The sequence below is a fragment of the Priapulus caudatus genome, unplaced genomic scaffold, assembly GCF_000485595.1.
Source record: "Priapulus caudatus unplaced genomic scaffold, Priapulus_caudatus-5.0.1 Scaffold1428, whole genome shotgun sequence".
Classification (NCBI taxonomy): Eukaryota; Metazoa; Priapulida; class Priapulimorpha; order Priapulimorphida; family Priapulidae; genus Priapulus; species Priapulus caudatus.
The window spans coordinates 61,995-73,379 of record NW_014578489.1 but is presented as its reverse complement, the minus strand read 5'-3'; the positions used below and the strand labels follow the sequence as shown (position 1 = coordinate 73,379).

General features: G+C 45.6%; 1 long non-coding RNA gene across 1 annotated transcript; it reads left to right on the top strand.

The window, feature by feature from the left end:
- Positions 1-155: 155 nt before the first annotated feature.
- Positions 156-892, top strand: LOC106816595. The gene is made up of 2 exons (XR_001394910.1): positions 156-356; positions 821-892. It is a non-coding gene; the product is annotated as an uncharacterized LOC106816595 (long non-coding RNA).
- The last annotated feature ends 10,493 nt before the right edge of the window (positions 893-11,385 follow it).

Below are 11,385 nucleotides of genomic sequence, written 5' to 3'. Positions count from 1 at the left end.
ATCATTTCTTATCCTTGCCATAAAATCTGTTATTTTGGATGTGTCAGTGTCACTAAAACTGTGATGCATTGTGGGCTATGGCAGCGATAGACTGGTACCCGGTCCTACCTCTCGGCTTAGTTAATCGATGGGTATCGAGGTGGGACACTGATCCACTGACCTCTACAACCTGGACAGTTCATTGGCCCACAGAAGCGAGGTGGTGGGTCCGCCATGTTGCACTTCCGAAATACAGGTTTGTGTACAATGCGACTGCAAGTTTTGTTTTGAGGAATTTAATCGTTAAAAATGCCTACATGTTCTGCAATCAACTGCTCGAACCGATATTATAAAGGATGTGGACGGACATTTCATTCGTAAGTTCAACTATGTTTTCTATGTATTTTAAAAGCAGGTTGGAAGTTGGAAGTAGGCCTAGTTAGCGTCTAGCGCTCTGTGTACAGTGCAGTCCCATGTGTTGTATTTCATGTACGAATGGCATAATGGCAATGCAATTCAATCTGATTCTGATCATTTCATTGCTGATAGGCGATACCATAATCTATAGCAATCCAATGCCATGCTATGCTATATTTTGGAGTAGATTTCGACTAGACAAGTTTGACAAGTTTGACAACGAGTGTCTTACTGTACCCCAATAGAAGACAATTTTTTTGACAGATGTCAGATGATCAATTGAATTTAATTTAATTAAAAATACTGGAACACTTTTTACAGTCACCCCACCCTGGAAATAAATCTTCTGATGTAGTGTGTAGACTAGTGTAGATTATTCTACATCTAGAATTTAATTTACTTCTTATGTTTACATTTGCTGCAGGTTCCCATTCAGCCGCCCGTCTGTACTTGCAGTATGGATGGGCAATATGAAGCGAGATTTGTGGACACCCAACAAGAGCTCTGTACTCTGCGCCGATCATTTTAAAGAGACCTGTTTTGACAAGACTGGGCAGACAGTTCGTCTTACGCAGGATGCTGTCCCTACAATATTTGATTTCCCGCTTCATCTTCAGAAGGTACATTAAATTGTATATGTTACAAACATGTATTCTCTGTATTATCTACGTTTGCTTTAATAACACCTTGTTCAAAACATTCAGTTTTGAGTAGCCAAAGAGAGATGAGAATTATCCTCTTCTGGAGTAAAAGTTGATTAACCATGTGCCTGTATTTAAACTGAAGACTTACTAAAGAAACTGTTAATATTGACATATTGTTTCACTTTATCTTTATGAATGTTGTGAAATAATCCCTTGTTATGTTGGAAGAGAATTAATTTTGAAATAAATTGTATACATCATGTATTAAATATTTATTTGAGAAATCTTTACTAAAGTATAGCTTCGTCTACACGACGAAATTTAACTCGAGTTAAGCGTCTATACGGGGCCTTAACTCGAGTTAGCGTTAACTCGAGTTAGCTTAACCTCGCCAGTCGATCGAGTAGACGCTTAACTCGAGTTAGTGAATAGTACATAACTCCACAATAGGCAGCAACACTTGTACTTAGTGTTGACATCCGGGTATTCGAGAGTCGCTATCGGGTGTTGTCGTGTAGACGCTACATAATCGCTAACTCGAGTTAACGCTTAACTCGAGTTAAGCGTCGTCGTGTAAACGAGGCTTATATTTTAGTTATTTAATATTCTTCTCTTTTTTTTAAATATTATATTTAGGAGATATTTTTTTATTTATTCCTTTTGTACAGAATTCGCACCAACCAAGGAAACCCCCAAAAGAAAGAAGTGACGATACAGTAAACAACCTCCCAGATACTGCTGACGTACCACAGTCTCCAAGACCTTCATTTCTTGAGGACCACTTCTACTCGATACGAGATAGTCCAAGAGGGGTAAAGCGGAAGTTAACAGCTGCAATCGATCGTATTGACAACTTGGAAAAGCGGTTGAAGACTACACAACAGAAGTCTCGCCGCTTGAAGAGAAAGGTGTCGTCCCTTCAAGAGATTGTTGTAACCCTTGAGAAAAAGAATCTAGTGTCTGCCAACGGGGCAGAAATGCTGTCTAAGACTTTCTCAAGTGTTCCAGCAGCCCTAATGGAAAGGATGGTGAAAAACAAACTGGCTGGGAAGATTAGACGTGACACATATCCACCTGAATTGCGGGCGTTTGCTCTGACCTTAAACTTTTACAGTGCAAAAGCATACAGCTATGTTAGGAAGTCATTTGACTTGTCATTGCCGCATCCGTCAGTCATCAGGAGATGGTATTCTGGGATTAATGGCGAGCCAGGTTTTACACAGGAAGCGTTTACTGCTCTGGAAGTAAAGGTGGAGGAAGCAAATATGCGAGGAGAGAGTGTAGTTTGTGCCTTAATGCTTGATGAAATGGCCATTAAGCAGCACATCGATTGGGATGGGTACAAATACCATGGATATGTAGATGTCGGAGTGGGGGTCGAAGATGATACCACGCCAGCAGCCCGAGATGCCCTTGTCTTCATGGTCGTGGCGCTGAAGAGTAATTGGAAATTGCCTATCGCATATTTCCTAATTGATGGCATGTCAGGCAAGGAAAGGGCCAATCTTGTAGAGCAGTGCCTGGTTCGTTTGAAAGATGTTGGTGTACACTGTGTCTCGCTCACTTGTGATGGTCCATCTTGTCATTTTACCATGCTTGCGGCACTCGGAGCATCAATGACTCTTCCAAACCTAGAGCCTTCATTCCCACACCCAGCAGATAACAGTCATCGTGTATTTGTTCTGTTAGACATATGCCATATGCTAAAACTTATAAGGAATACTTTGGCATCAGGTCAAGTGATCACTTCTCCCATAGGACAGAAGATTTCATGGACAGCTATTGCAGAGCTCCATAAGGTGCAAGAGGAACAAGGACTTCGCCTCGGGAACAAACTGAGAGCTTCACACATACAATGGTACAGGCAAAAAATGAAAGTCAATCTAGCGGCCCAGACAATTAGCTCAAGTGTTGCAGACGCAATCGAGTTTTGTGCGAAAGACTTGAAGCTTCCCCAGTTTAGAGGGTCAGATGCTACAGTGGAATTCATAAGAATTATCGATCGACTTTTCGATTTGATGAATTCTCGGAATCCTCTAGGTCGCCACTACAAAGCACCTCTGAAGAAGGAAAATGAATCTGAATGGCGGGACTTCTTACAACAAGCATACACCTACTTGTCTCAACTAACACACAACAATGGGGAGCCAATGCATTGCTCACGGAAGAAGACGCCTTTCATTGGGTTCATGGCTGGCATTCGTAGTATACAAGGACTGTTTGACTCGCTCGTGAAATCTGAAGCTCCTAAATTGAAGTATCTCCTGACTTACAAGCTGTCTCAAGACCATATAGAGCTCTTCTTTTGTGCGGTCAGATCTGCTAATGGAAGCAACAATAATCCCACTGCACGTCAGTTTGCATCTACCTACAAGAGGCTCCTTGTTCGTCATGAGATACAAGGGCAAAACGGAAACTGCACAGCACAAGGCAAGACACCAATCCTGTTTGTATCCAGTGCCAAGCCATGCATCAAAGCAGGAAACCTTGATGAAGAACTGGAATGCAGAGACATGCTACTTCTCCGCAAGTATGATCTTGAAGAACGCCAGCCATGCAAAGATGAGCACGATTACCTTGACGCACCTAACATCTCTGAACTGTCATCCGTTAAGCATGCAGCAGTCGGGTATATCGCAGGGTATGTGGTACGAATGGCTAAGCGAAGAACACCATGTCCTGAATGTCAAGCTGCTCTGACGTCAGACAAGGTGAATGCAGGTGGTGGTCTGCTGACGAGGAAGAATAGAGGGGGGCTCATCAAGCCACCAGAGGATGTTGTAAGAGTATGTAACTCCACAGAACGTTGTTTTCAGAGACTTTTACACACCACTCAAGGTGCTTTACCCCAATCTCATGGCATTTCATTTGCCCTGGCAACTGCTGTTCTGGACGATGTCGCAGGAAAGCAGATTTTTGTCCAGCTGAGTGACCACATGTATGATAGTCCGCCCGATCACAATCATATCTTTGTTTTGATTAAGTGTATAGCATCATGCTATGTGAAAATTTGCATGCATCATCTGGCCAAATGCTGTAATGAAAAACTTGGTGGACCCAAAATAAGGAAGCAGCTGTCAAAGTTGATCTTGTTCAAACATCAGTAAGTGAACACGATTGTGAGTTCAAGTAATCAATTTAAATTTTGTGTCATACTCACGTACGATTTCAAAATGCTTTTCCAGGTAATTCCACATGGGAGAAAATTACTGGGGAGATACTTTTGTTTTCCTTTTTCAATTATTGTTTATGATTGAGAAAAATTAAATTGTAACAATATGCCCAAGCACTGAGGTGCATGTATTTCTGTTGCAGACATAATTTTCATGTTTATAATTTGAGCTGGCTGTCCATGGAAGATCTATGTTAAAAATTAGCACTATGCTAAGTGTACACACATAGCGTAACATGGTTGAAATTCCCATTACAGCTACTGTTGAATTGCCCTGTACAATAAACCGGTAAAATATAAGATTGAGAATTAATTTTACCTCATATTATTTTTTTTATTCTAATGTATACAGTTCAAATACGTGCCAGTGATAAGATATTTTTTGCTACTATAGAGAAAAAAAGAATACAGTGATTAGAAATTATTCGTAGACCATTTAAAACCTTTGCCACATCTCAAGTGCCTTTTCTTTTATCTTGAATTCTATATGGTTTAATGTAAAAATGTAAAAAAATTCAAAACATCTTGCAATCAGGCACATCATTTACAAATGTACTGTTTATTGATCTATTCATTAATCAGTTCAGAAATTTATTCATTTATTAAAGCGTTTTATTATTTATTTACGAATCATGCATTTTTTGAGACTTATCCATATATACATGTACATAATAGATGTTCTTCTGCAGCATATACAGTTACAAATAAGTGTCAAGACGGGAAGTAGGCATATTCGAATTACAGGGATGATAGAAACAGAGAGAGAGAGAAAGAAAGAGACAGCCATTAGAAAGAGAGAGAGAGAGAAAAAAGATACGGTGAGAATGTGAGAGAGAGAGAAAGAGAGAGAGATAGAGTGACCAGTTAGAATGAGAGAGAGAGAGAGAGATCAGTTAGAAAAAGAGGGAGAGAAAAAAAAAGGTACAGTGAGAATGAGAGACAGAGAAAGTGAAAGAGAGAGATAGAGAGAGAGAGAGAGAGAGAGAGAGAGAGAGAGAGAGAGAGGAGGTATTGACTAANTCTTTCGCCAGTTAGATGATCTAGCTATTTAGCGGGTGATTGCGGGCATACGGACGGTAACGTGAGAAGGCGAGACACGGAGAGTAATCGCTGCTCGGATAGGTCGCAGTCCTGACATGTACATATGCCTTAAGTGAAATATAACAATTAGCTCGAACAGCACGCAGTTGCCAATAATAACGAGCAGGCGATGTCATGTGGCTTTCTGTGAAGGCGCACGCTTGAAGAGCAAGGCGTATGCTCACGTCGACTTCACTAGAGCCCCGCAACAGGGCGGCTCTCATTCTGCCCCATCTCTCTCTCCCTCTCTCTCTCTCGTAGGCTCGTCGTTCTCGCCTCCCTCCTCACTCCTCGTCTGAGGCTCTTTGACATCCTCCCCGCTTAGTTTCGCAGGCTTTTTTCGCTCACTCGCTATTGCTAGTATTCTCTCTCCCTCTTTCTCTCCATCTATCAATCTCTAAAAGATCTACTCTTTTTTGTCTGCGCGCACGAAAGCGAGTGTGTGCGTGTGCGTGTATCACGTTCTCTCGCTCTCTCCCGCTCTCTCTCTCTCCCGCTCTCTCTCTCTCTTTCATTGTTACTAACTGTCTGTCTCCGCCTGCTGTGACTTTTTCGTGCTCCTAGACTCACTCTTTTTCCATTTCTTACTATTCCACGCTATCCCTTCGCTTCTCGCTTCCTATACGCGCATTGACCTACGTGCGACCAGCAAGCATTCCTCTCGTATTATTCTCTTCTAGCCAGACTTTTAATTATTGTATCTATGCATATGATCAATGATGATTATCATCATCATCATCATCATCCATGAATCATTTATCCTGCCGTCATGCATCAGTCATCATCAAATCATCATGCATCATCACCCTCATCATCAATCATCATCATCATCATCATCTTCTTCTCGCTTCTTCTTATCTTATTCGAGTTTCTCATCATGTATCATATCAGCATCAGTACTCACCCAGCATCTCTCATCATCATATCCCTCAGCACATCATCATCATCCATCATCATCATAGATGGTCATCTATTATTATTGGTTATTACCCTCCGCCAGGAGGCGTGGCGGAGGTTATGTTTGTCACACTCGTGCCATTTGGAGTGTGGTTTGCTGCTGTGTAGTGTGGTGTTTACCATGCACGTTTCAGTTCACCCTTCCCCTAGGGTGGGGCTCTGGGTAGACTTTACAAACCGCGGCTTAAGGGCAACCGACCGGTCCTCCCCCACCTGCACGCTCGCACTAATCCGATCCAAATTAATTAATCTAATTAATTCATTAATTAATAAATTTTCCACCTTAATTAATTATTACACAAGATATCAATTGAGAAATTCCACCTGCTTTTTGGCGAGGTCTGCTGCTCTCGCGAGTGCTGCTAGTTATCATTATATTATTCCCTCCCGCAGGGGGCGTGGCGAGGTTATTTTTTCACCCGGCGTGCCATTGAGTCGTTGGTTTGTGTGTGTGTGTTACCATGCACGTTTCAGTTCACTTCCGCGCGGCTGCGCCTGCCTTAGAGCTCTACAAACAGCAGGCTAATCACAACAGGCTAACTCAGCAGGGCGCAACCACAGTCCTCTCTCCAGCCTCGCACCGCTCGGCACTAATCCGGATCCAATAATTATCTAATTGAATTCTTTCCACTTCAATTAATTTCAATTAATTTAATAAAAATTCCACTGTGCGAAGAACTTCAGCTGGCCTTGGCGAGTCTGTGCTCTCCGAGTGCTCTATTATCAGTTCATTACTTATCTTATTATTATTACTCTATTATTATTATTACTCATATCTTCATTGTTATTCCGGTTATTATTAGGAGTCTGCGGCAACATTCTCTGTTTTCTTTTAGCGCTCATGATCACTGTATCTTTGTTTGTCTTGTCAGCGCCACGCTATTCTACCATGCTAGATCTCGTTTCTCCTCGCTGATTCCAATCATCGGGCCAAGATCTGATCCTGCTGAGTGTGAATCCGGTACGGGCCCTAATATGGTTAGCTCAATGACGAAACTAGTACCGTAATCATTTAGTAAGCTAGCTATCAATAGCAATTTCCCGAATGACGTGGTCTCTCGTCTCTCCTTCGCACTCTCTCTCTCTCTCTCCGTCACGTCGCGCCGATCCGTGTGCCTCTCCCGCCGCCGCCTCGTCCGCACCGCTGCGCGCGCGCGGTGTGATGTCTGTGTGGTGTGTGTGTGTGTGTGTTGTGTGTGTGTGTGTGTGTGTGTTTGTGTGCCGTGGCGTGCGTGCGTTGCGTGCGTGCGTGCGCGCGTGTGTGTGTGCATGTCTGTGTAGTATGTGTGTGCGTGTGTGTGTATGTTCGTGTGTGTGTGCGTGTGGTGTGTATGTTGTGCGGTGGCGTGTTGTGTCTGTGGGTGTGTGTCTGTGCGGTGGTGTGCGTGCTCGTGTATGTGTGTGCCGTGCGCTGCTGTGCGTGAGTGCCGATGTGCGTGCGTGTGTGTGTGTGTGTCGATCGTGTGTATTGTATGCTTGCTGTGTGCGTGTGTTGCGCGCGTGTGTGTGCTGCGCTGTCGCGTGTGTCGTGTGTGCGCGCCAGGGCACTGTGGTGCGTGTGTGATGTGCGCGCGGTGTGGTGTGTGCGGTGTGTGCGTATGGGTGTGTGCCATGTGAGGTGCCTATTTCGCGCCTGTTCTTTGCTGGTGTGCCGCTGTGTGCTTGTGCGCGGTCTGTGCATATAGGATACCCGACCGTGTATTACAGGCGAGGCCATGAGTGGGAATAGTCGTAGCTTTCCTCGTCTCTCGAAATTTGTTAGCACCATTACGCCTTAATAATAACAGAATACTCCCTCTCTCTAAAAGCCCCCTCTATCAATACTTTTAGGCTTCCACACGCTCATTCATACTCTCGATTCCCCGCAAGCTCCCCAATGGGCTTCAAGAAACATAGCAACCCCGCGCCAGACGGCTCGTTCACAGAAACAACCGCGTTGACAAATGATTAAATATTCATCAGGCGCGTCGCGTCGTGCTGGTTTGCTGCCTCAAAACGACGCACCGAGTACTTCCTCTGCGTCCTGCGATTCTCCCAAATTCGACCAGCCAGTAATTGGTCGCGCGCGAAAGGAGAGGTGGCGCCGCCTCCTCTGTAGCCATCTATATGTATGGTGTAGTGTACTGTGATGTGTGTGTGTAATATCGGTGCTGTGTGGGGCATATCGATGTGTGTCGCTTTGTGTGTGTGTGTGTGCGGGTGTCTGTGTGCGTGTGTGGTGTGCGTGTGTGTGTATGTGTGGTTTGATTGTGTGTGTGTGTTTTGTGTGTATGCCGTGTGTGTGTGTGTGTTGATGGGTATGGTGGGTATGATGTGGTGTGTGTGGGTGGTGTGTGTGGGCGCGCGCGCGCCGCGCGTGCTGTGTGTGTGTGTGTGTGTGCTGTGTGTGTGATGTGTGTGAGTGGTGTGTGGTGGTGTGTGCTTGGTGTGGGTGATAAGGATGATGATGGGTGTAGCTATAGTGCTGCATGCAGTAAACGACGCGCGTGCCGCGGCCTGCGCTATATACGGCCGTTACAGCGGTCTAGATGATGCTACTGCTCGCCGGTGTGTAGCCGCGCGTACCGTGCTGCTCGCGCGTTGTGTAGCCGCCGCGCTACCGCTGTCGTGCGCGGGGTGCTGTACCGCGCCGTACCTGCTGCTCGCGGTGTGTAGCCGCGCCGTACCTGCTGCTCGCGGTGTGTAGCCGCGCCGTACCTGCTGCTCGCGGTGTGTAGCCGCGCCGTACCTGCTGCTCGCGGTGTGTAGCCGCGCCGTACCTGCTGCTCGCGGTGTGAAGCCGCGCCGTACCTGCTGCTCGCGGTGTGTAGCCGCGCCGTACCTGCTGCTCGCGGTGTGAAGCCGCGCCGTACCTGCTGCTCGCGGTGTGTAGCCGCGCCGTACCTGCTGCTCCAACAGGTTGTTGTAGCTTACTGACATTTTCCATACTTTTGGCATTGCTCACACTTGTTGACATATCCAATATCTTTTGACATAATCTATACTTGTTGACATAGTTTACACATTTCGACACATCATATCTGTTGACATGGTCTTTACCTGTTGACCCCGTCCGTACCTGTTGACATAGCTCTTACCTGTTGACATATTCCTTACCTGCTTACATAGTCCATACCTGTTGACATGGTCCATACCTGTTAACGTCGTCAATAGCTGTTAATATTGTTTTCACCGATTGACATAGACTTACGGGGCGGATCTAGCTTTCAGGAGACGAGGGGGGGGGGTGATATTTGAGTGAAGACGTGCCGAAGGCACGCGGTGCTAGGGTGGTCCGGGGGCATGCCTCCGGGGCCCCTCCCACCTGGAAAATTCAGGCAGCTTTTTAGTCACGGGGGAAATCCCCATTTTCTATTAGCCTGCAGACTGACTTTTTTATTTCTGGCCCCATTTTACTAGTATCATAACATTAGTGGCTAAAAGGGGCAACCGCCTTTCCCAACCCCTCTCTAGATCCGCCACTGGACCTTACCTGCTTACATAGTTCATACTTGTTGTCGTATATCCCATAACTGTTGACATAGTCGATACCTGTTGACATAGTCCACAACTGATTGTTAAGTGAGAAATCGAGTCATTATCTGATTGGCCGCACGCGTGCGATAGCCATTACGTGATTGGCCACAAGCTTGAAATAATCATTACCTGATTAGTGATTGATTTACTTTTTGTGGCAGCAACAATTATTCACCTGCTCTCAGCGTCACTGCGATAATTGCGTTTTTCGCGCGCCACACATCGCGTGAGTGCGTTCCACGCGCCGTTCGCTGTCCTCACGTGTCTCGCAACCCGCACAGCGCTGCGGCGACGCACGATAGTGACGACCTAGACGACGACGCCAGCGCCGCCACCCGGCCCTCAACACTCGGAACAATCGCCTATCCGGTTCGCTCGATTAACAGGTAGCTTCTACCAGCGTCGCGATAAAACGTTCAAAAAGACAATGCTTATCAACGAAGTGCGACGAAATCGTCAAACGTTTGTTCGAGAACTAGAACGCGTACAGACTGGTATAGCTGGGTCGAACTAGCAACAATTTTTAGCAGGACGTGGTGCGTTTGCTCAGATGGGAAAGTCAATGCAAACAAAAGTCCCGCGACGCAACATAATCAGATTTTGGTAGGTGACAGTTGGACGTCTGCAACGGTTCGCGTTGAGCGAGGGAAAGTCAGCAAGCACCGAGAATCCTCGGTAGAAATACTTGCTGGGAATATAACACAACATGCGTATATATATATCAGAGCGTTCTCAGAGCGCCATATTATATGTTTGAATCAACTCGGCAAACGCCGCTAATGTTCGGCAAAAATCAGACCGGTGTGGTCTGCGTGTACCCTTTTGAGATCACAGGAGTTGTGAGCCGAGGTAGAAGTAATTGTAGAAAGATACGTCAGCGAATATTCAGCAGATGTTGGAGCAGATAGGTCTGTATATGTTATCAAGAGTGCATAATAGAGATCTTCTAGAGATTTTCTATTATGTACTCTTGATATTATCACCGAAACAAGACCATAATCTGATGAATGTGAGTGATTATTGACTAATATCAGCTAGCCAATAAAAAGCCTCTAATTCAGCTCATGCTGAATAAAAGACCCGTTTGTCAGAGACGCTGTTCATGCAGATTAGAGATGTGTATTCAAAGACGTGTAATAACAATAATAATAACGGCGATAATTCTGTCACGTCTATGCGTTCATGGGGATGAACGCATCTATAGACGTGACATAAACACGTTTGTTCTAAAACGAAACATGAAGACACGTAATGAAGCGGAGAAGTTCGCCCAGCCGTGACTCTGCGTGCTGTCGTGACGCCATCATTGCGGGTGGGGGAAATCACCGCCGACATTGTAAGCGCTAACCAGCGCCGTGCGTACAAAGCAGTGTATGTATCACCTACGCGCGGCTGTGTCGCTAATGCTGCGGCATTGTGAAGTGAACGTCGTATGGCAATATATATTTGCAGCGGCCGTGCGTCACTAAATGCTTGCGTGATACGACGAGCTGGTATTTGCTGCTTCCGTGCATCACGGCGAGATTTAACGACACAGGCAACGCCGATCGGGCTGCGCGCGCGCGTGCGTGCGTGCGTGCGTGTGTGTGTGTGTGTGTGTGTGTGTGTGTGTGTGTGTGT